The sequence below is a fragment of the Pelobates fuscus genome, chromosome 7 (genome assembly GCF_036172605.1).
Source record: "Pelobates fuscus isolate aPelFus1 chromosome 7, aPelFus1.pri, whole genome shotgun sequence".
NCBI lineage: Eukaryota > Metazoa > Chordata > Amphibia > Anura > Pelobatidae > Pelobates > Pelobates fuscus.
The window spans coordinates 118,378,193-118,404,098 of record NC_086323.1 but is presented as its reverse complement, the minus strand read 5'-3'; the positions used below and the strand labels follow the sequence as shown (position 1 = coordinate 118,404,098).

The window sequence follows — 25,906 nt, the reverse complement described above, 5'->3', positions numbered from 1 at the left end:
GATTTGTCTGGGGCGGGGGCGCAGCTAGAATACAGGGGCCCATATTAAGGGCTCCACAAAAACAAGGGGGCTTCGCCCTCCCTGACATCAAAGCCTATTACCAGGCGGCGGTGTTGACAACTCTACTGCCCCACCTTCTGGACATACCACCACCACAGTGGGTTATGATGGAGAAACAAACATTAAAGCCATTCGATATGCCCACATTGCTGTGGCTCCCGAGAAGGTTCCGACCTTCCATGCCCCTTCTACCAGAACAGATTAGAATCACTATACGGGTATGGGACACAACGAGAGGTAGTATGGAAAGCCTTACCCCGCTATCACCAGCAACACCACTCCACATCATAACATACTGTATACCAACGTTCAATGCCAAACCATGGATGGAGAATGGGGTCACACACCTCTCCCATATGATCGCACGCCATAAACTGAGATCATTCCAAGACATGCAAGACAAACACCACATACCAGCAGCATCACAATTCTCACTTATACAATTAAGATCCTTTCTGGCAAAAACAGTTAACCAATCCCTCCACACCACAAGAACCGTTCCCGAACCAGAGATGACAGGGTGGGAGCAAATGGCAATGAGAGGCGTGTTACCTAAGGGCTGTAGACCTCTGTCATGGTGTTACAGATTTCTCCAGTCATACACACACTTTGCGGACTCCAAACAAGCGGCACAGTGGGCGGCAGACCTACAGTGCACTTTAACGAGAGAGGACTGGGAATCCATAGTGAGCGCACCCAGAAAGGTGATAAAAACGGAGACACTACTAGAGCAGCATAGGAAAACAGTGTACAGATGGTATATGGTCCCCACACGTATCCACAAAATATACCCAAACTCGCCCCAGGGGTGCTGGAGATGTAGGCAGCAGACGGGTACAGTGTTATACATATGGTGGTCTTGCACCCAAGTCTCAGGCTTCTGGGAGGACATAATCAGCCTAATAAGGGAACTTACTCATACTCAGGTACCCAAGACACCGGAGACGTGCTTACTGTTGTTTCTGCCTCCCGGCATAAATACCGCAGTACAGAAACTAACCTTTCACGTTCTCCTGACAGCACAGCGAGCAATAGCACGGCTGTGGAAATCCACAAGCTCCCCACGGATCACAGAGGTGTGTGAGGAGCTAGAGACTAAAAAATTATACGAAACCAGCTATCAAAGTGTCTTCCCAATGACTAAAACGGCCGTGGAGGCATGGGGGTTATGGGAGTCTTGGAAGACGAGCAATCTCGGCCACAAGGCACATCCATTCAACTAGTGGGGCTAAGACCTAATAGATAGCCTGTCACCACACATAACCATAAGACAACCAGGTGTCTACTAGGGAACCGTTGGGTACGCCATGAAAGAGATAGCAAACATATAAATGCCAAAGGATTATCTGCCAAAAGTATACCTTTGTAAATGTATGTGATGCAATAAATTGTACTGTACGTGATGGTCATCTGTGGAGAATCCGTATGTCCACCGAAGGGGAGACCCTGAGGTTGCGTGATACTACTAATACTACTGTTATTATTAGTATTATTTCCCTTCCCCTCCCTCTTTTCCCTTCTGTACCCCCACCCCATCCCACCTAAAGATACATGAAAACTCAATAAAAATCTTTAATTGAAAAAAAAACAACCCACAGATAACAATTTATCAACATTTACAAGACGACATTGAGAGCATATATAAATGATAACTACAATGCAGTCAGGAAGCTTGCACGATGGTAAACTAAGCTATCTGTAGGGTCAGTGTTAAACAGAGTGCTGCACATTATGAGCTATACTACCAGGAACAGAGTTAATCCGAGGTGGGTGTACGGATTAGGCTCCAATCCCAAATTAGGCTCCGCATTCGGCGCCAGAGACCACCAGGAATCAGGATTCCTGCCTCCCTAACCCAAGCTAAGCATCAGAGAGGGGGAATAAACTACAGTTTATTTTTCTACCCTACTAAAACCCCAAATTGCAGCTCCTAACCCCTACTACAGCCCTTAACACTCTTACAACAGCCTCCAACCCCACTACTACAGTCCCTTACACCCACAGCAGACACACACATATAAAGACACATACATACATAAAAACAGACAGGCACACAGACACAGACAGACAGACACACACACACACAAATACAGACACACACACAAGACACACATATATACAAAGACACATACATACAGACAGACACACACACAAGAAATATATACAAAGACACATACATACAAAAAGACAGGCACACATACATACAGACAGGTAGACACAGATACATACATACAAACAAACACACACACACACACATAATATTTAAGTCACCCTCCTGTTTCCTACCTTTTAGGTGCAGGAGGGTGACTTTCCCTGGGATCCAGTGGTGGCTCAGGTTAATGGGAGTCAGAGTTCCCAATGATAGCTGGGAGGAGTGATGGGGAGTCACTTCCTCCCAGCGTGTGGGGGGCCCGGTCTGCCTGGCATCAGTGTCCCTATATTTCACAGTGTCAGTGTCCCTATGTCACCCAGTCCCCTAGTCTCCCAGTGTCTGTGTCCCCATTTCTCCCAGTGTCCCCATGTCTCAGTGTGTCCCGTGTCACTAGGATACTAGGGGACATTGAGAGACATGGGGACACAGAGACCCGGGGACACAGACACATGGGGGCACTGAGACACTTGGGGACACTGGGAGACATGGGGGCACTTGTGGATACAGACATGGGGACACAGAGACATGGAGACACTGGGAGAAATGGGGTCATAGACACTAGGGACACAGATACATGGGGACACAGACATTTGGTTCAACTAAGACACTAGAGACACAGAGACATGGAAACACAGACACTGGGAGACATGGGGACACAGACACTAGGGACACTGGCTGGGAGGCATGGAGACACAGATACTTAGGACACCGGGAGACATGGGAGGACTTGTGGACATAGACATGGGGACACAGACACTGGCTGGGAGACATGTGGACACTGGGAGACATTTGGGGACACTGAGGCAATGGAGACACTGAGACATGGGGACACTGAGACGTGGAGCCAATGGGAAACATGGGGCACTGGGAGACATGGAGACACAGACACTGGGAGACTAGGGGACACTGGGAGCCACGGGGACACTGAGACACTAGGGACACTGGCTGGGAGACATGGGGACACTGTGTCCCAAGTGTCTCTGTGTCCCAATGTGTCTACCTATGTCTCACAGCGTCCCCATGTGTCCCAGTGTCCCCTAGTGTCTCAGTGTCCCCATGTGTCCCCCAGTGTCTGTGTCCCCATGTCTCTTAAATTAGAGGGGCAAAGGTTTAAAAATAATATCAGGGGGCGGAGCCTAACTGCCTAGCGGACCAGACGTGCCCGAATAGGGCTCCCGCATCTGGGGACATAATCCGGGGTGATCCAGTCCCAAAAAGCGACATTTGCCTACCGCAACCTATACCACGCAACCCGGGAGAGGCTGCTGCACCGGACGGTGCCTTTCCCGACCACATCGCTGCCGGAACGAGGTTTGCGGCCTACACAAGGAAGAGACCTGGGGAGACGGCCGCTCTCCGGACTCACTAACCATGGCTGGACACCTCGGGAAACACTCCCTCCCCCCCCCCCCCCGGACCGACGGGGGTTATCTCGGTCCATGCCAGCACACCTCACCTACCGCACAGCCGGCAGACGGCTAAGCCTGTGGTCGTCTGCCGTCCAGAGAACCCTCGCAACATGGCAGACACACTCACTATCAGAAACACGCGACAGTCCAGGCCAGACGGGAGCGCTGTGCTGGATGGCATGCTACAACGCATCGACGAACTCTTTACCCGATTCTGGGAGAAGCTGGAGGAGCGTATGATGACAGCTAATGGGGAGCGGAGGAGCACACGGCTGCAAGCGGGTGAGAGGGAGACCCCACAGGGCATTAACTCCCGCCGAACCCCCAACCCACGTATACATAACACACCAACGAAGGAGACCAAGCGAGTATACCTCTCAAACCCCCCCCCAAAGGGGACAGGGGACGGGTATTAGCATTAAACGCACGACCACCCAGAACCCCCTGTACAATAAAGCGGCAACTGACAATGGGCGTCCTAAAAGCCTTCCCGGGCTGAAGACCACTCGGCGGAACCCTCCCAGGCACCGACCACATCGCCGGAGAGTAGGCCACCGCAGGCGGCGGCAAAACATCCACGCTCTACACGGCGCCCAACTGAGAATCAACCCGGCCTTACAGAGATACAGAGTTGGTGGATTGATGGTGCAGGCCTTCACAAAGACCTGGGGCCGGCAGGCGGCTGCCACATACCCGCATCCTACTGCCCCTGGGGGCGCTCTCCTAACCGTGGGGGCCAACATACCCAGTAGAGGTATCGGCTGATCTGTATCTCTCTGCCCAACAGACCGGACAAGACACCTTCTGCAATGGGCACTAAACTCCCCACCTTGAAGGGGCACACCTGATAACCAATGAACTCCAATTAAATGACAAATCTCACCTGTTACCTGATGGCTATTACTCCTAGGCGTTCCATATACAATACTTTACACACCGGAGACATACCCAGCCTACAAGGACTTCCTAACCGGGACATGAAACCTAACATTAAGACCCGCACACATTTACCACACGCGGTTGCTGAACACGTTCCCTCACGTTCTGGACTTTCCCACCGCTGGGCAACCCATCTCGACTGCCTTAGATGTGATGTCTCTGCACGTCTAGACCGGGACTCAAAAATCTCTTTACTTGTTTCGATTGTGCCTGACTTTTCTCATACTAAAAATGCATATAATACCGCACAATGATGCTTAAACGCCTGTCACTCTAACTCTAATGCCCACCCTGTTAGGCCTTGAGACACAGCGGAAGGTTTAAATGTGCCATTAACTGCATACTTGTATATATGGACAAACGAAGAGGATGGGTAGTATACCGATATAGGGGTATTGGGAACGTATAGGAGGTATTTTGAATTCTAATACCAATAGAGGCTAAGGATACCAATCAGAAAAAATGATTGAAAAATAAAAAAGAATTTATTGAAAAAATATATATGTATATATTAAAAATTGCCTATAAACTTGGCAATCACCCAGAGTAAGTGCAGAACACGCCTAGGATGTAGAGACACCCGTCGGACCGATAAAGTAACATAAATTCCAATCAACTAAAACTAAAAAGGAATATGACATAAGGGAACACATCACGTGTCGGAGGAGTGTTAATGAAATATATCATTTAGAATGCCCTTGTGGGCTCCAGTATATTGGGAGAACCACACGTCCACTCCATGTAAGAATACGGGAACATGTGTATAACATTCGGAAGGGTGTCACGAGTCATAGTGTCTCCAATCATTTCAAGGAGACACATAATCAAGACCCTTCAGGCCTTTCTTTTATTGGGATCAAAAGAGTATTTAAAGACTGGAGAGGGGGTGACTTCATTAGAAAAATTGGGCAGGAAGAGATGAGATGGGCTTACTATATGGATACATTAACCCCCGCAGGATTGAATATTGATTTCGATCTTTTTAATTTTCTCTAATGGATTTTTAAAGCACGACCTCTAGCACACTCTTAATGTCATTTGATTCCTCCTTTTTTGTTCTAAATATCTTCTTTATGAATTGGTGGATACTGCTATTAAGGTTATTATTGCAATAGATTTTATATTCTAAGCTTCAGTACTATTTTGTGATTTTCCCACAGATATATAACTTTTATGTATTGATATATGTTTAGTAGACATCCCCCCTGTTTTTGGGAAATCTCTAATACCACCTTGTAGATGCATTCAATATTCAATATCATTTTATGTCTTTCTGTAGATATATTTAGTGTCCAATATATTTTAGTTATTCTGACTACTTTGGGGTATATCCTTAGTAGAAATACCTCTTAGGGAACAGTATTATTCCTACTTCTTGCATATATGCCTGCAATATTAGCCTTTCTAAAATATTACTGCTTTTTTCAATGTGTATTTTTATATGCATATATCTGTATTTTGTAATAACTATGGCTAAGTGAATGGGCGCATTATGAGTATGTACTTTGGAATCGAGTTGCGATTTATGGATTGATTAGTATCACATAATGCACTTGATTAGCGATGTCTGCAAATAACTTAGGACCGCTAATTATGTGGATGCTATTTAAGAGACGCTGAGAGCTTTTCGTACTTACGCTTGAGAAAGCCCCAAGAGGCGGGGCGAAACGCGTTGCGTGAACCGGAAGTCGGAAGTAACTTACCAGCGGCAGGAGCATACTTTTAATTTCAATTTTAATCATTTTTTGATGTCTGAATAAATGGAATTCTGCTTTTACACTTAACCGGTCATCAAGTGAGTGCTTTCAGCTGTCCATCCACTGGATCCCACGACCACAAGGGGCTGATCCTCCCAAAGCCTGATAGTTTGGAGTGGTACTTCAACCACTCCACAATTGTGAGTGTGGAAGAAAATGTTTTCATTTCAAGTCTATTCACCTCAACAATATTGCACTAGGTCTGTGTCTTTTTATGTTTTAGATTGGACAACCTGAGCAGACCTGTGCAAGTATATATTTTCTTTATATTGGTGTATATTAACCTGCACAGCTAATATATATGTGGTGTTTTCCCAATATTTATATATCTGCATTTATACACATAATTGCATGACACTTTTGCATGCTTGGCACATTGTATTGTACAATTCACCTATCTTACATATCTATTTTGCGCACCTATTTTTTATTGTCTACCTTTTAATCACCCAGAGTGTCACACACTAGCTAAATAAAGTGAGAGAACCTAAGATAAATAAAGTAAAATAATTGCAAATAAAAGAAAATGGCTTGATAACTGAAGATTCAGGAGTTCCAAAGTTGCACTCCAATTGATATCTGTGTTACAGAAAAGTAATGATAAACGTGAAGTATTGGGAGGGGAAAGGATAAGATGCTTAGGGAAGTGTGGAAGATTGGCAGAACCTGTGTAGATATAGTTTAGGAAATTGCCTCAGTAGACAGAAAAGCCTTAATACAAAGTTTGCAAACGGCAGGCTCAATAAAATTGGCATGTGTGTTCGGATGTAACAATTCATCAGAAAGTGTTGCCAATATTGCGCACTGTCTGTTCGCTGTATGTGTAAACTGGCAATAAATCTCAGTGAAAATACCAAGTACTGCAAGCAGCAGGCTCAATAAATTGGCATGTGTGTTTTGGATGTAACAATTCATCAAACAATGTTGCCAATATTGCGCCCTGTCTGTTCGCGGTGTGTGTAAGCTGGTAGTGAATCTCAGTAAACCGCTAAGTACTTTGAGGCTATCTCAATTCCCAATAATTATAAGCAGGGACACTACATCAATTGATGCTGTTAGTTGTACTGTCCGTTCGTTACATATACAGTCTAGTAATGGATAACTGTAAACAGCAAGGCACGGAAGCCTGTCACATTACCCTATATGATTAAAATGATGCTGGGCAGTGTGACACGGTATTGTAGTCTCTTTGCAAACGTGGAAAATTAGATCGATAGCCAGAGTACTAGATATAACTAGATGTGTTCTGGCGGCAACCTTCTCAGTTCCACAGGATTCAAAAAAATACACACATATGTAAAATATTCATAGAAAGGCCGGGGAGGGAATAAAGAGGAGATAGAGAGAAAAATAATGAGAAGCCAAAGCAGCTAGACAAGTTATCCGTAGATAGTCCCCCCTGTGCCTTCAAGGGCACCTAAATCCAACCCCCCTAATAAGATATACGGAAAGAATTGAGTGCAAGCATGGGAACTAATAGTTAGCTGAGTTCGATAAGCCACATGGTAATTCCCTTGACGCGCGCGTTTCACCCGACCAGGCTCGCCAATGCCAATTTTATTAAGCCTGCCGTTTGCAAACTTTGTATTAAGGCTTTTCTGTCTACTGAGGCAATTTCCTAAACTATATCTACACAGGTTCTGCCAATCTTCCACACTTCCCTAAGCATTTTATCCTTTCCCCTCCCAATACTTCACGTTTATCATTACTTTTCTGTAACACAGACGTGTGTTTTACAGATATCAATTGGAGTGCAACTTTGGAACTCCTGAATCTTCAGTTATCAAGCCATTTTCTTTTATTTGCAATTATTTTACTTTATTTATCTTAGGTTCTCTCACTTTATTTAGCTAGTGTGTGACACTCTGGGTGATTGCCAAGTTTATAGGCAATTTTTAATATATACATATATATTTTTTCAATAAATTCTTTTTTATTTTTCAATCATTTTTTCTGATTGGTATCCTTAGCCTCTATTGGTATTAGAATTCAAAATACCTCCTATACGTTCCCAATACCCCTATATCGGTATACTACCCATCCTCTTCGTTTGTCTATTTCTACCAAGGGTTACCCCCTTTTCTTTAGTATACCAGTGGGAGCTGTACCCAATCAGTTTGTATTTACTTGTACATATGTGCCTGTGCTACAGCGCAGGGTTGGAACACGGGGGATGTGACGCCTAGGGGTACCGTAGCCTCTTTACAAATAGGCATACGCACAGCAGCTACCCGGTAGGGTAATTCACACTGTTATCTCCGAGCATAACGAGAGGCTGACCTACGCCGGAGATTAGATTTAAGTAACAAACAGACCTAGGGAACTCGGTGTTGAGATGTGCCCACTTCCTGTTAAACGTTACCGTACCCAAATGTTTATTAATCAGTCTCTCATTTAGCCTGTGTGTAGCCTCGCTGGGAACTCTGACTGTAAATATGACTGCCAATTTGCAACCATTTATGCTTGGACTTACTTCGAGCGAATTCCTAGCCTAATTACGAGGAACCATAATGTACGATGTGCATGTTGCTAATATGCAGGTGAGGCCCACTTCACTTCACTTAACTCACCCTTACGGGTTTCCTCTACCACTTGTAAGCGGAACATCGTTCAGCTTGGCTATACTTTCAGTTTACTAAACAACTTGTTCCATGATCTGATACTTATAATGAAAAAATGTGCAATGTTTCTTAATGCCATACCAATGTTATGTTATGTTTATATACCTGCTTACACCAGCTGTTGTGGCAGTGCAGGCATCTTTGTTCTCTCTAAGCACAAATAAAATAAAGATTGACAAAAAAAAAAATATCAGGAAGTCAGGAAGTATTACTTTACTGAGAGGGTAGTGGATGCATGGAATAGCCTTCCAGCTGAAGTGGTAGAGGTTAACACAGTAAAGGAGGTTAAGCATGCGTGGGATAGGCATAAGGCTATCCTAACTATAAGATAAGGTATTTAGAAAATTGGGCAGACTAGATGGGCTGAATGGTTCTCATCTGCCGTCACATTCTATGTTTCTATGTCTCCCTGCTGCCTCTCCCCCCATCCTTCACATACCTGAGCTGTAGTCTGTCTCTGCAGGCTGGGAGCTGCTGCCTGAACTCTCTGTGCTGTGTAGCTGCTCCCCCGCGGATCAGTGAGTAGAGAGAGGCAGGTAGATGCTGTAACTTCCTATCCCTGCCTCTCTCCATACACAGTGACCCCTACTGGCCGGTGCTGGTATTGCAGCGTAATCTCTGTTTATACTGAGAAAAATATTTGCATTTGTATTGCTGGTATTACTGCAATACCGTCATGGCCCTGCAGCCTCAAATACTGGCTGTGCCTTAAAATACCAGTCAGATGGCAGACTTAAGAGTAGTGTAAAAAAAAAGCTGCAGCTCCATCAGGCCCAGAGGAGGCGGGCTGAAGGCTAGCCAGATAGGAGGCATGTGTGGGTGTGGTGGGTGTAGGTGTCATAATTGGGTGTGTCAATTAGAATAAGGGTTGGGTGTGGTCATTTATATACAAGCCATTTTGTCTCCCTTACCTCAGCCATCTTAGATTTAACGGCGTGGTAACATCTCTGCATCCTCCTGTGCTACCACTGCTTGTCTCACGGCCAAGGGCATGGATATTGATGCTATCCTCGCTGCCCTCAGGGCTGAGGCCCTTCAAGATGGTGGACGGCACCTGCAGTCACAGCTAGCACGCCTGCAGGGTGCTGCCTCTGTGGCTGCTCCTTCTGTCAGCAGCCATGTTAATCTGGGTGCTGTTCCTGTGACTGCTCCCTCTCCTGGCGGCCATGAGACTCAGCGCCATCGCGCACGTCCCCCTGCCCGGTATAGCCCCTCTCGGGAGGGTCGGGTGAGGGAGAGGAGTAGGAGCCCTGTTGCAGGCCAGCACGCCGGGTCCCCCGCGGCCGCGGGCGGAGCAGCTTCCCGCGCTACCCATACCTCCTCCCACGTGTCCACACGCCGGATGAGTGCCGGCCATGCCACATCGCGGCTACCACCCCCCCCGGTCTCGCGGGCTCGGCGGAGGTCGGCCGCGAGATCCCAACAGCTCCCTGCTCAGCGGGCACCGATCACCCGGTCGGCCTTGGCGGGTTCCACAGTGGCGCAAGGGCGGGCGGCCCTCTCTCCAGGACGGGTAAGTAGGCCGCAGGTCGGCAGGGCTGTCTCCGGGGGGGGGGTGGGGGGTTTTGGGGCACGGGCCAGGGACCTTGCTCCCTCCAAATCACTGTACAGCCCCCCCCCTGCTCTGCCTTCCCACTCTGCCTCCCCTGGTGCTGCTCCTGTCCCTGTGCCTGCTACTCTGGCTGCTGTTTCTGTCTCTGGGGCTGCTGTCTCACACTCACCCCACCCTGTATCTGCCCCTCCACTTCTCCCTTCCACCTCAACTGCCCCCATCATGGCTGGGGCCCTGGCAGGGTCCCCTGGGCCTGCTCCTCCTAATTTCCCTGTCTCACCTGCTGGCCCACTTGTGGCTGGTACCCAGGTTGCCCCCCCTGGCCCCTTAATTCCCACGTTGCCCCTAATCTATCCTGCCACTCATCTGGGACCCTCTCCTACCGGTTTCCTTTCCACAGGGGTGGGTGGGCTGGGGTCTATCTCACCTGTGTTGTCTTCGCAGATCACCCCTGGTAGGCTCACGGTTCGTTTCTCTGACGTTGCGGCTGGTGCAGTCCCTCCTGCGGTCGCAGCTCCAGCAGGGCCATCACAGTCTAGCGGCCAGGGTGTGGCTTCCCAGATGGCTTCGCATGCGGTTCCTGCAAGTGAGTATAGTGGGGTACAGGGTTTAGGGTCGGGGGGTATTAGTGGAGTCACCCCTGAATGGGATTCATTGCTACACACTATGCGACAGTTTCTACACTCCCTGGAAAAATCCCCCTCCCCTGGGGCTACCCACACCTCGATCTTAGATAACCAACTTAGGACGGGTTGGCCGTCTAGCGGAGGGTCAGGTGCCACACCTTCTACCTCGGCCGTCGCGGGAGGGCCTATTTGCCCCTTAATACCCTCGCCCTCTACAAGGGAGCTTGAGACCCCCGCGGGGTCATCAGTGACCTCCGCTGCGGTCCAGGACCTGGGGGTCGCACCCGCAGCGCACGGGGCGGCCTACATGTGTTGGTCAGGCCCCCTGGGCCTCCATTTGACAGCCGAGTTGCGTACAAAAATTGAGAAAGGGGAATTTGTCGAGATTTTTTCACTACTCCCTATGGAGGACCTGCCTCGGGCTGATCCCGCGGCTAAGGAGTCTGAAAAGGAAAAAGAGAAGTTTCGGTATCGGAAGATACCGAAAACTTTTGGGAACTGGATCAGGGCTTTTTCGATCCTGGCTAGCGTCATAGGAGAAAAGACCCCCAATAAATGCTCTTCTCTTTTTTGCTACCAGGATATGATCTGGAACGCGTGTCGGGTTTATGGCGGATTGGGCTGGTGGCATTACGACGAACAGTTCCGCCAGCGTTTAGCCGTGCGCCCTTCCCTGAGTTGGGACCAGATGGATATCGGTTTGTGGCTGGCCATCATGACCCGCCCGGCTTCACATAAGGGAGGCCTTTCGTCCTTTCTTGGGGGGGCCGGCGCTGGGTCCTCACCCTCCGCGTCGGCCAGTCAGCGTAGAACAGGTTGCTGTTGGCAGTTTAACGACGGCCAATGTAAGTTCGGAGCAGGTTGTCGCTTCAAACACGAATGCTCTGGTTGCGGCGGGTCCCACCCCGCCTCCAAGTGTTTTAAACGAGGTAAGTTCGGGGAAAGGGGGGATGCCATGGGCGCTTAGGGCGAAGACGCCGGTGGACGTCGTCGCGATGCAACCGTGGCTAAAACGTTATAGAAACAAAAAGGCGGCTGCCTTGCTACTGGATGGCTTTACATCTGGTTTTTGGATCCCCCATCGGGCTCGATCGGCATCGGGTTTGTGTCGGAACCTGCGTTCCGTTGCTGAACACCCGGAGGTTGTGAAGGACAAGCTGGCTAAAGAAGTGGCTTTAGGCCGCATGGCTGGCCCGTTTCGTGACCCACCCCTTCCGAACCTTCGTGTTTCGCCACTAGGCGTTGTACCCAAGAGAGAGCCTGGAAAATTTAGGTTGATTCATCATCTCTCGCACCCCCAAGGGGGTTCCGTGAATGATGACATTGCGGCGGAGCTATGTCGGGTTTCGTACGCCTCGTTCGATGCAGCGGTTCGTATGGTTCGGGCCGCGGGCCCTGGTGCACTGATGGCGAAAACCGACATCGAGTCGGCTTTTCGCCTCCTGCCGGTTCACCCGGAGTGTCATCATTTGCTAGGCTGTTCCTTTGAAGGACGATTTTACGTGGATATGTGCCTCCCGATGGGTTGTGCTATATCCTGTTTTTATTTTGAATGTTTTAGCTCCTTCCTGGAATGGGTAGTGAGGACTGAGTCCGGTTATGACTCCGTGCTTCACTATTTGGATGATTTCCTTTGTGTGGGTCCCGCGAACTCCGCGATATGCTCGCATGTTTTGCAATCAATAGCCGACGTGGCCTGTGGGTTCGGCGTGCCGCTGGCGCCCGACAAAACGGTGGGCCCGTCCACGTGCTTGAGCTTTCTTGGGATAGAGATCGATTCGGTTTCGGGGGAATGTCGGCTCCCGGATGACAAATTAGAGGACCTGCGTAGGGCGGTGCACGAGGCGAGCTCCCTCTGAAAAATTACTTTACAACGGCTTCAATCCCTCCTTGGCAAGTTGAATTTTGCCTGTCGGATTATGCCAATGGGACGAGTGTTTAACCGGCGACTAGCGGCCGCCACGGCTGGCATCGTTAAATCATTCCATTTTATCCATTTAACCAAGGTGCTCAAGGAAGACTTGGCAGTATGGATGGTTTTCTTACACGGGTATAATGGCAGGTCCTATTGGCAGCAACCGGAGGTGTCGAATTCAGTGCTTCACCTGTTCACTGATGCTGCCGGAGCTTCGGGTTTTGGGGCGATCTTGGGGACACAATGGTGCGCAGAACCTTGGCCTGAGGCCTGGGTTGCTGCTGGCCTTACCAAGAACATGGCCCTCCTGGAACTCTTCCCCATCGTGGTGGCAGTTCATTTGTGGGGTAGAGAGTTCAAGGACCGGCGAGTCGTTTTCCATTGTGATAATTTAGGAGTGGTTCAGGCCATTAATAATCTAACGGCCTCCTCCCCTCCGGTGGTCAGGCTCTTGCGGCATCTGGTTTTACGTTGCTTGTCTTTGAACGTGTCTTGCCGCGCTGTGCACATTCCGGGTGTTGTGAATACCACGGCTGACGCTCTCTCTCGTTTCCAATGGCAGGTGTTTCGATCGGCTGCTCCGGAAGCGGATCTGGAAGGTCTCCCCTGTCCCACGGAACTTTGGTCCCTTGGGCTGAACGAATCAGAGAGTGGATTCGGTCGTCGGTGTCCGAGGCAACATGGGCCCGGTATGGTAAGGCTTGGGGGGATTGGGTCGCGCTTGAGCATGATTGCGGTGGGTTCAGCTCATCGGCCGAGAGGGTCCAGGGTCTGTTACGCTTGCTCTGGTTCTGGGAGGCTAGCGGGTGTTCCCCGGCCACTGTTTCAGGGAAGCTATCGGGCCTTGGTTTTTGGTTTAACTTGACCCAGGTGCCCGATGTGACAAAGCACTTCATGGTGAAGCTTGCGATGCGCGGTTGGCGTAAAGGCCCGCGGGTGCAGGATGCTCGGAGGCCGGTTTCGGGCGCGCTCCTGTTAGGGATCGCCTCGGTGCTACCGCAGATCTGTTTTTCGGCTTCGGAGTCTAGATTGTTTTTGGTGGCTTTTACTTTCGCCTTTTTTGGGGCCCTTCGGGTCGGGGAATTGGTGAGCCCTAGCAGGGGGACCCCTGGAGGGCTGTTATTGCAGGATGTATTTGTCACGGGCGATTCAGTGCAATTTTTGTTGCGCCGGTCCAAGACTGACGTTTTTGGCAGGGGTACGTGGGTTACCCTTCGTGCCATTCCGGATTCGGCGGTTTGCCCCGTCTCAGCATACCTAGCTTACAGTTCCGGGCGCTCAGTTCTCTCGGGCCCGCTGTTAACGCATGAAGATGGGTCCTACTTGTCTCGATTTCAATTTCTTAGGGTATTTCGCATCGCCCTTGATCGGCTGGGGATCCCTAGCAAGGATTTTGGGGGTCATTCCTTCCGCATTGGGGCCGCAACTGAGGCCTCTCAGCTGGGTTTCTCGGATCAGGCTATTCAGAGGATTGGCAGGTGGGAATCGGGGAGGTTTCGGTCCTATGTACGGCCCACGCGGCTAATAGGTTCCCCCCTTGTGTTTTCTCCACAGGGCCCGGCCGTAGGATCTGGCTGATTGGGCATTCGTACGTCTACTGGGCTCACCAGCGGGCTGGGGTACGCCCGGGTGGGACACGCCTTGGAATTCCTCGGGAGCTGGCGGAGGTCCGTTGGTTTGGTTTCCGGGGCATGAGATGGGGCCAGCTCTTGCCGGAGGTCGTGCAGTTGGCCACTTTCCTAGGGGCACCAGATGTGTTGGTGATTCATTTGGGCGGCAACGATCTGGGGGCGCTGCCTGCATGGGGTTTGGGGGAGATAATTAGGCGGGATTTAGCGGGCTTGCGTGTATTGTTTTCGCAGCTTTGTTTAGTCTGGTCGGGGATAGTTTCCAGGAACTATTGGGGGCGCGCGCGTGATCAGGGGGCTATTGAGCGATGCAGGATAAAGATTAACAAAAGGGTAGCAAAATTCGTGCTCGGAGTCGGTGGCATTGCGGTGCGTCACCGAATTTTTGAACGAGATGCGGCGATCTATTTTCGCCCGGACGGGGTCCACCTGACCGACGTGGGGTTGGATTTCTTCAACCTGGCTCTGCAGGATGCGCTGGAACAGGCCATGGCATTAGTTGGGGGTCGCGCCCGCTGATCTAGGCTTATATGCAGCTGGCGCTTGTGGCGGGTATGGTCCTTGCCGAACCTGTTGGGAAAGGTGTATACTGGACGAAGGAATGCTGGGTCTGGTCCCTCCCTCAGGAAGTATTACTTTACTGAGAGGGTAGTGGATGCATGGAATAGCCTTCCAGCTGAAGTGGTAGAGGTTAACACAGTAAAGGAGTTTAAGCATGCGTGGGATAGGCATAAGGCTATCCTAACTATAAGATAAGGCCAGGGACTAATGAAAGTATTTAGAAAACTGGGCAGACTAGATGGGCCGAATGGTTCTTATCTGCCGTCACATTCTATGTTTCTATGTTTCTATGTTTCTCCCCTAACCTCGGGCAATGGTTTGGTATTTGGGCGTGCCCTCCGTGCCAGGAAAGGCGGCCAGGGGTTGGCATGGGGAATTGGTGGGCCAAGGTGAAGGCCAATTAGCTTGGACGAGGGGGGAGGGCAGGTGCCCTGGAAAGAGGTACTCCAAGGTTATTAAGGTTCGGTTGGCAAGGACGGGTTGTTGAGTTAAATATATACATTCTTTTATACATGATTTGAATTGGTTTTAATTAATTAATTATATATATGAATAAAGCTGTGGCCTGTTTTATACCACATTTATGTTTCCTGTCTTAATTGGGGAAGGGAAAAGGCGGGGGGCGGGGTGGGTGGTACGGTTTGGTAATATTAGTGGGCACCACACATTAGCCACTGCCTGCACACAAGCCCCTATGTTAATCCGGCCCTGCACAAGGCTCACTACAAAGAAGTTCAGGGACACACACAAGCTCACTAAAGACAAGATCACTGACACACACATGCTCACTAAATAGAAGCTCACTGACACACACAAGCAGTACCATCTTAACAGTGTTAAGGGCCCCCGGGCAAAGCAGTGCACTGGGGCCCTTCCTACACAACAATTCACAGGAAAAAATGTTTTAATTATTGATAGACTGCTGAGTATATACACACAGTACACTGAATATGAACACAGAGAGACTGCTGAACACACACACACACACACAGATGTTGCTGAATGCACACAGGCTGATTTTTACACGTACACACAGACTGCTGAGTCCATACACACACACACACACACACAGACATACAGACTGCTGAGTCCATACACACACACAGACTGCCGAGTCCATACACACACGCAGACTGCTGAGTCCATACAAACACGCAGACTGCTGAGTCCATACAAACACGCAGACTGCTGAGTCCATACACACACGCAGACTGCTGAGTCCATACACACACGCAGACTGCTGAGTCCATACACACACCCAGACTGCTGAGTCCATACACACACAGACTGCTGAGCCCATACACACACACATTCTGCTGATTCCATACACACACAGACACACAGACTGCTGAGTCCATACACACACAGACACACAGACTGCTGAGTCCATACACACACATAGACTGCTGAGTCCACACACACACATACACACTGCTGAGTCCTTACACACACACACACACAGACTGCTGAGTCCATACACACACACAGACTGCTGAGTCCACACACACACATACACACTGCTGAGTCCATGCACACGCAGAGACTGCTGAGTCCATACACACACACACACACAGACTGCTGAGTTCATACACACACACACACAGACTGCTGAGTCCATATACACACACACACAGACTGCTGAGTCCATATACACACACACACACACACACAGACTGATGAGTCCATACACACACACAGACACACACACAGACTGCAGAGTCCTTGCACACACACACAGACTGCTGAGCAGGGCTGCCATCAGAAATGTTAGGGCCCCTGACACAGCTCAAGATCTGGGCCCCCGGGGCCAGCCCCGAGTCCGCCCACAAGGATGAAGTGTGTGTATAGTGGATGTAGAATGTGTGTCATGGATGCAGTGTATATAGTGGATGTAGAATGTGTGTAGTGGATGCGGTATGTGTGTCATGGATGCAGTGTGTATAGTGGATGCAGATTGTAAGTTTTGTGTAATGTATGTAATGTTTGTATGCATGCATTAGATGCAGAGTGTGTGTGTGGTGAATGTAGGTGTGTATAGTGAATTCAGAGTGTGTGTTTTTGTAGTGGATGTAGTGTGTATAGTGAATGTAGTGTGTATAGAGCATGTAGTATGTTTGTAGTGAATGTAGTGTGTTTGTAGTTTGTGTGTAGTGCAACATGTGTATAGTGAATGCAGTGTGTGTGTGTGTAGAGCAAAGTGTGTTTAGTGAATGTAGTGTGTGTGTGTAGTGCAAAGTGTGTTTAGTGAATGTAGTGTGTGTGTAGTGCAGAGTGTGTTTAGTGAATGTAGTGCTTGTAGTGAGTGCAGCGAGTGTATAGTGAATGTAGTGTGAGTATGTGTAGTGCAGAGTGTGTTTAGTGAATGTAGTGTGTGTGTAGTGCAAAAAGTGTATAGTGAATGTAGTGTGTGTAGAGCAAAGTGTTTTAGTGAATGTAGTGTGTGTGTGTAGTGCAAAATGTGTATAGTGAATGTAGTGTGTGTGTGTAGAGCAAAGTGTGTTTAGTGAATGTAATGTGTGTGTGTAGTGCAGAGTGTATTTAGTAAATGTAGTGTTTTTAGTAGTGCAGAGTGTGTTTAGTGAATGTAGTGTATGTGTAGTGCAGAGTGTGTTTAGTGAATGTAGTGTGTGTGTAGTGCAGAGTGTGTTTAGTGAATGTAGTGTGTGTGTGCTTGTAAGGTGTGTGTGTAAAATAGGGGGGAGGGGGGGGCGGAGCTTGACAGCCGAGGCAAACGGTCGCACTACTCTGGCGCTCCGAGGCCCAAACACCGAAAATCGGACAAACACCCACATATCCAGCAGCTGAACCACGGCAAAAGCCCCCGATCCACACCCTGACAACATGGGTCGCAGAACGAACAAAAAAAACCCAGGGAAAAACAACCCGGGACTCACCATAGGAGACATGTGGAGGCAGGCCAGAGGCGCAACCGAAGCCAACATGGCGGTACTCCACGGAGGCTGCTCGGACTTCTCTGACGACCTCTCAGGGGAGGAATACCTGCCAGCCCACACAGCAGGACGGCCCTCACCTCCGACTAATGCCACACCAGACCCCACACCTGTGACAGTGGCGATCCTAAAGCAAATTCTAGCTGACCACCACGACGGCATCCATAAGGACATTGCTGCGCTGAGGGGAGACCTAAAGGGGTTAACAACTCGCCTAAATGCAGTGGAGACCCGAACCGACACAAACGCCAGAGACATAGAGGAACTCAAACGTGCTATGCAGGAGCTACAACTACAGCAACGCTCCCACGAACGCCGCATGGCCGAGAACGAAGACGCCAGGCGGCGTAACAATTTAAAAATCAGAGGGCTCCCCGAGGAAACCACAGATGCGGGCCTACCGGAGGTCGTCAAACGCCTGCTAGCGATGATTCTGCCACCCGCACAGGCGGAACGCATCCGCCCAGACCACCTATTCAGGGTCCCCAAATCGCCAAAGGCACCCGCTGGGACCACCAGAGACGCCATAGTTGCACTCCGGAATGGAGCTGACAAAAAAGCGATACTGGACGCCCTGCGGGGCAGGACACCCCTACAATTTGATGGAAGAGCACTGAGTTTTTACGCCGACCTCTCCAACGGCACCTTGGCTTGGAGATGATCCCTCCAGCCACTCACCACCCTCCTCCGCCAACAGGGCCTCAGTTACCGGTGGCGACCATCCCACACACTAACAGTCCAACGAGGATCTGACCTGCATCAGGTACGGGACTTATGTGACGCGGCTCCACTTCTACATTCCTTAGGCCTACCTACGGACTCCCTCAACCCAAACGGTCGGAAGAGCCCAGTATCCCCGCAGCACAGATGGGACCCAACCAGAACTGTCCCGTTCGTCCCACAAGGCCTCACCCCCGACTCATACGCCACTATTACAACTTGAACAACGACGGACGACCATACGGAATACCTGTCAAGACGGCCAGAACTTTTACACCGAACATACGGTAACCCGCCCCTTTAGGGTCACCGAGACGTGGTCGGGACAGTTACCACACAGATTTATAATCCCTGACCAAACTGTGTTTGTCGTTACCAAATGCTGAAGCCATGTTTAAAGTCAAATGTTGATGACATGTTTAACCCCTATTGCATATTGGTTACCGTTTCACCCTTCTTATGCTTAACTTCACTTATATTAACCACAGCTCTACACTACCACACTTGTCTTTTAAACACATCACACGGGCAAAGAGGACCACACACATAGCTATTACAAACACCTTGCAACCAAACATTAACTAAGCAACTGTCTGATTAGTCAAAAATAGTGTAGCTATACCAGTGATGGCGCCTCATATACTAAGCATTTCGCTAAAGATGACACACTTAAGAACCACCTCGACTCTCCCATTACCTAACCGCTAGACCGCACACCCATTTGCTCCTTAAATAAAGTTTTCCTGGCTACAATTTCATATAACTAATAATATCCCAGGCAGCTACAGAAATATACAAACCTATGATATAAGCCTTAATACTATACCAAAATGTGAATTTTTTAAATCTGCCATGACGTTGGATATCTGTATTGATTTTGTAGTTTTGTTCTATGGTTCATATTGTTTACTGTCTCACTAAGTGCATGTTATCACAGTCGCCCTATAGGCCTCAAAGAGGTGCAGGCATCTTTTACTGTCGCTACCTCCTCTAGCCCCATTCCCAAGCCTCGAATGCACCCAACATGTTTTACGGCCAGCACTAACAAGCGGAGCATGACTTATGCCTGCTTATCTTGGGTTAACCTGGTCAGCCAGCTGACGTTTCAGTTTTGTTTATTAATTTTGTGTTCCTGATACCATGTACCAAGCGAGGTCTCTCTCGTTAATTGTTTTATACCTGCTTTCATTCTAACCTTAGTGACATTCGATTGGACAAACGCCACTAACCTGTTTATCAATGTACTAATCTAAAGGAGCTGAGCCAGACGGCCTGGCACTCATGTAATAATCTCCACTGTTTAAAACGTATTAATCACACAGTAGGCACGGGAGCAAGTAATTACTTTTACCTTATTTTAGCACCTTGTAGACTTTTACGACTCGATTATAAAGGGCAACGTAGCCTAACATATGCCTACCTTATTAACCTGTTTAGTGTTACTACTATAACGCTGCCTGATTTCTCCCTTTAGTCCAACCACTACTTTCTTTACCACTACGCTCAACTTACTAGACCAACTCCTCTTAAAATAAAATGAGGATTAAAGTTAAGCAAAGATGATATATACTGCATTGTACTATACCCGTTATGTATGGAACGTTATCGTCCCCCATCTTTCATTCTGTATCCCATATACTTTTATGCCTCAATAAAAAAAAGAGATTGAAAAAAAAAAAATAGGGGGGAGGGGAGTATTTTAAATTTTTTTAAATTTGTGTATATTTCAATTTTATTCCCCCCTCCCTGGTTATTACCATGCCAGGGAGGGGGGAGTTCGCATTCCCTGTTGGTCCAGTGGCATGGTGGAGGGAGCCCGCTGCGGTACATTGAAGAGGGGGGCCAGCAGCACACACGGTATTCCTTTCCAGCTCCTCTCTGACTAACTCTCGCGAGACAGGCCTGCGTGCTGTGCGGAGCGTTGCCATAGTAACCCGTGGCAACGCTCTGGTGGCCACAGGGCGCAGGAAACTTAGACAGAGAGCAGCTGGAAAGGAGGACAGAGTGTGCTGCTGGGCCCCCTCTTAATTGTACAGGTAGCAGGGGGATCTCTGTGCACATATATATAGCGAAAATCGCTATATATAGATATATATAGCGAAAATCGCTATATATAGAGATATATATAGCGAAAATCGCTATATATATATATATATATATATATATATATAGATACATATATATATATATATATATATGTGTGTGTGTGTGTGCACATAATGAATGTGGGGTTCGGCCCCCCAGGACCGCCGGGCCCATGACAACCGTTATGGTTGTCATGCCCTGATGGCGGCCCTGCTGCTGAGTCCATACACACACACAGGCTGCTGAGTCCATACACACACACAGACTGCTGAGTCCATACACACACACAGACTGCTGAGTCCATACACACACACACATAGACTGCTGAGTCCATACACACACATAGACTGCTGAGTCCATACACACATACACACACAGACTGCTGAGTCCATACACACACACACACACACACACACACAGACTGCTGAGTCCATACACACACACACACACACAGACTGCTGAGTCCATTCACACACACACACACACACAGACTGCTGAGTCCATACTTACACACACACACAAACACACACAGACTGCTGAGTCCATACACACACACACAGACTGCTGAGTCCATACACAGACACACACACACAAGCTTCCTCACTAGCAGACAGACAGACAGACAGACACACACACCAAGCCTAGCTGTTGCTGGGGGTCAGCCATCTTCTGGCCTTTGCAGCAACAGCAGCATGGGCTGCTGCTTAACGGCGGGGGCGTGGCTTATTTGCGGGAGGCGGGGCTTCGTTTGGGGGCGGGGCCTGTGTTGGGGAGCCTGTCAGTGTTCTCTCCGGCCATAGACAGCCCCCAGCACCGCTCCAGCTCCTCTCTCCTGCATTCCCTCGGGCTGTGACAGACTGTTACAGCCCGAGGGAATATAATTTAAACCCATGGCCAGCAGGTTGCTGGCATTTGGAGGGGCCCAAGGGGGGGCACAGCATGATGTAGGGGGGGCCATGGCCCCCTCTGGCCCCCCCCCTAGCGACGCCACTGCCGCCGGGTCCTCTCGCGAGGTCCGGCAATGCTCAGATCTTGCGAGACCACTGGACCACCAGGGAAGGAAGCATGGCAGCATGGCATCCCCCCCCATGGCAGCACGGTACCCCCCCCCCCATGCTAAAGGTAAGAAGGGAGGGGGGAATATAACTTTTTTTTATAATAAAAAAATATATTTCAATTTAAATAAATACATTCACACTCACACACACAGCACCCCCAGACAAACACAGCACCCCCAGACACACACAGCACCCCCAGACACACACAGCACCCTAACACACAGCACCCCCAGACACACACAGCACCCAGACACACACAGCACCCAGACACACACAGCACCCCCAGACACACACAGCACCCCCAGACAAACACAGCACCCCCAGACACACACAGCACCCCCAGACACACACAGCACCCAGAAACACACAGCACCCCCAGACACACACAGCACCCTCACACACAGCACCCCCAGACACACACAGCACCCCCAGACACACACAGCACCCCCAGACAAACACAGCACCCTCACACACAGCACCCCCAGACACATAGCACCCTCACACACAGCACCCCCAGACACACACAGCACACCCAGACACACACAGCACACCCAGACACTCACAGCACCCCTAGACACACACAGCACCCCTAGACACACAGCACCCAGACATACACAGCACCCTCACACACAGCGCACAATCACTCACACACAGCACCCTCAGACAGACAGCACCCTCGCTCACACACACAGCACACACACACACACACACATATATATAATATATAAAATAACCCTCAGTGAGTTAAAAGACAAAGACAATTAGAAACCTAGAAGGTGACGGCAGATAAAAACACCCTCACACACAGCACCCCTCTTACATACACACACACTGCGCCCCTCACACATACAATACTTCCATATAAATATATATATATTTATATATAGATTTATTTTTTGTTTATATATTAGACGCCAGCGATTTGCACCCAGGCATGTAACATATAGATATATTTTTTGTGGAGGAGAGTGCCAAGCTTTCATCTATAAATATATATATATATATACACACACTACAGCACCCCTCACACAGTACAACTACATACATTACACTCCTGATACACGCTAGATCCCTTACCCTATATGCACTCTTAATCCTCTACACACACACACACACAATCTCCTATTCACACTCTGGGTCCTTTACACACTAGATCTTCTACACACACACACTGCACCACCTAAACACACACTACATTCCTTGTCAGCAAACACATACTACATTCTCTAAACACACCCTCTCTACAACCCCTACACACACTACGTCACCTATACACACACACTACAGCCCGTATGCACACACTCGCTACATCCCCTATAACACTATGCCCCATATACACACACTCTGTACAGCCCCTAGCCACACATATTACACCACAAACACAAATGAAATTGACCTATTTACACAATACCACACTCTACACACACGCAATCCCACAAGCAGGCTCCAAACACATGCACCATACACTTTCCTGGCCCTTTTGTCCTCTGGTATCCCACTTGTGGAGACACCAGAGACAATTTAAAAGCCAACTCAGTGCAAGCATGTTATTAAGAACAAATTCAGGGCCTTTTTCTAATGCTAGAGCTCTTTAGCGGGGCTCTGCGCATTGAACCAACATGCTCACTTTGAGGGGGGCGTGCTTGTCATTAGTGATGACAAAACACACCCTCTCTGGCCCCGCCCCCTTCTTAGGGGGCCGCTCTGATTGAAAAATGCCCGGGCCTAATTTTTTTCCCAGTCCGGCCCTGAGTAGGAGGAAAGGGGCTGTAGTGGATGTTAAAGACTACAGTAAGGAGATAAAGGATTATAGGGGCTGTATTGGGTGATAGGGACTGTAGTGGTATATAGTGGGGGATAGGGGATTTAGTGGCGTGATAGGGGATTTAGTTGGGGGATAGAAGCTATAGTGGGGACATAATGGCTACAGAGGGTGATAGTGGCTACAGAGGATGGGGGATAGTGCTACAGTGGGTGAGAGCTAATAACAATAGTGGAGTGATAGTGGCAGTGGTGGGAGGATAGTGGCTACAGTTGGGGGGAAAGTGGCTGTAGTGGGGAGATAGTAACAGTAGTGGAGGATAGAGGCTGTGGTGTGGATAATAGTAGCTGTAATGGGGTAATGGGGTTATAGTGGTGGTAATGGCTATAGTGAAATGGATAGTGGCTGTAGTTCGGGTAAATAGAAGCAATAGTGTGGGGGTAGTGGCTATAGTGGGGATATAGGGGTGATGGGGGGGAATACTGGCTAAAGGGGTGTACTGGGGGGACAAAACCATTTTAAATAAAATTTTAAAAAGCTAAACTAAAGTGAATTAAAACCTTTCTGAGGCTTGTTTTTCAGTGAAAGATGTTGCTCTCTCCACCCCCTGTTGCCGCAGACAGCTCCTTCCAGCTGACGCTGTGAAGTGTATCAGAGCATTGTTGTGGTAACCAGCAGCATGTTCTCATGCAATAGATCTGGGTCGGTAAAGGAAGTCGAAAGGGCCGAGAAGATCTCCCTCTCATTTTGGCCCCACTGCAGGAGAATGGACTGGCAAGTGAGGGAGTACTTTAATATTTCTGTCTGGCACTCAGAGGCCATGGCCTTATGGCAAATGCGGCCCTGACTATTGTGTTTCTTTACAGGAAAACTCCGTTTTCCTGGCACTGCAGGTTCCCTCTCCCTCCCACCCCCCAATCCCCAGTTGCTGAAGGGGTGAAAACCCCTTCAGTTACTTACCTGAGGCAGCGATGATGTCCCTCGTCGCTGCTTCCTCCTCCGCACCGCTCCTCCTTCTGACTCCGTCGGCCGGTGTGCGAGACTGATCCCGCCCACCGGCCGAGGAGACCTACTGTGCATGCGTGGCAATGCCGCGAATGCGCATTAGTGCTCCCCATAGGAATGGGGAGAAGTAGTCTGGGTGCCTGGAGTGTCCCTTTAATATCTCCTTCCCAGTACTACTTAACTTACCCGTATTAAATTGCACATTACTTCCAAAATAACAATTCCATTTTTATATTGACCTCTTAATATTGTTCCCTCCCAATTCTGTTTACAGACATACTAAAACCAGTACATGAGAACTTACTTATATGTTGCAATGCTTACATAGCCTAAAACAAATGTGACACTTGTACAATACCTCTTTCAATTTCTGTATTTTGATGATGATCCTCTGTTGTGGATTCTGTAGTGCTGTTTAGAAAGCTAAGACTTGAGAAGACTTGAGAGCTGTGATGTATAATCCATATTTTTTGGAATTTTCACACTGCCACGAAATGAAGACTATCTTAGTAGATGTTCTCCATGAGTTCACTTGTCCTGACGTTTTATATCTGGTATGAACAGCTCAGTGTACTTCGTTCCCATTCTCATGCTTTAGGCAAGGTTCTCACACTTTTACCTGTTCTTATCTCCGGAAGGCCAACAATCTTCATCTCTCTTTTAGAGACTTGGAGATGTGTATGCTCAATGTGTGTGTGTTTGTGTGTGAGAGCAGGAGCTTACATGAACGTATTGAGTCAGTGTCTTTTCCTGTGTGTTGCAACCGTTTCAAGGAATAGAGAAGTGAATTGTGCCTGTATGTAGGAAGAAGGTAAAGGATAGAAAAAAACAAACTTTAAAGGGGACTTCCAGTCATGGGTTTATAGCAAAGTTATTAAAGTACAATTGTCTAATGAAAGAAATATCTCAGAAGGTTTTACGATTTGAGATGAGCACTCTAAGCACCATGACAACTGCAGCTCAAAAAAGTTGTGTTGGTTTACAAAAACCCCAATTTTTCACATTGGAGCACTTTTGGGCAACCAATGTCCTGCTGTTAAATAGCTGCTCAGAAAATATGGAATTCCAATATGGATCCAAAACCATCAAATCTCCAATGATGGAT

General features: G+C 48.7%; 2 protein-coding genes across 2 annotated transcripts in view; one reads left to right on the top strand and one right to left on the bottom strand.

Annotated features, from left to right (window-relative positions):
• CSF2RB (colony stimulating factor 2 receptor subunit beta) overlaps positions 1-25,612 on the bottom strand; it is a 71,037-nt gene extending 45,425 nt beyond the window's left edge. The window contains exon 1 of the mRNA XM_063427449.1: positions 25,160-25,612. The gene's annotated coding sequence lies outside the window, so the exon portion shown is untranslated. The remainder of the gene's footprint in view (positions 1-25,159) is intronic.
• Positions 1-25,906, top strand: part of LOC134568153 (thiosulfate sulfurtransferase-like) — a 142,509-nt gene that overhangs the window by 109,779 nt on the left and 6,824 nt on the right. The window lies entirely within an intron of this gene.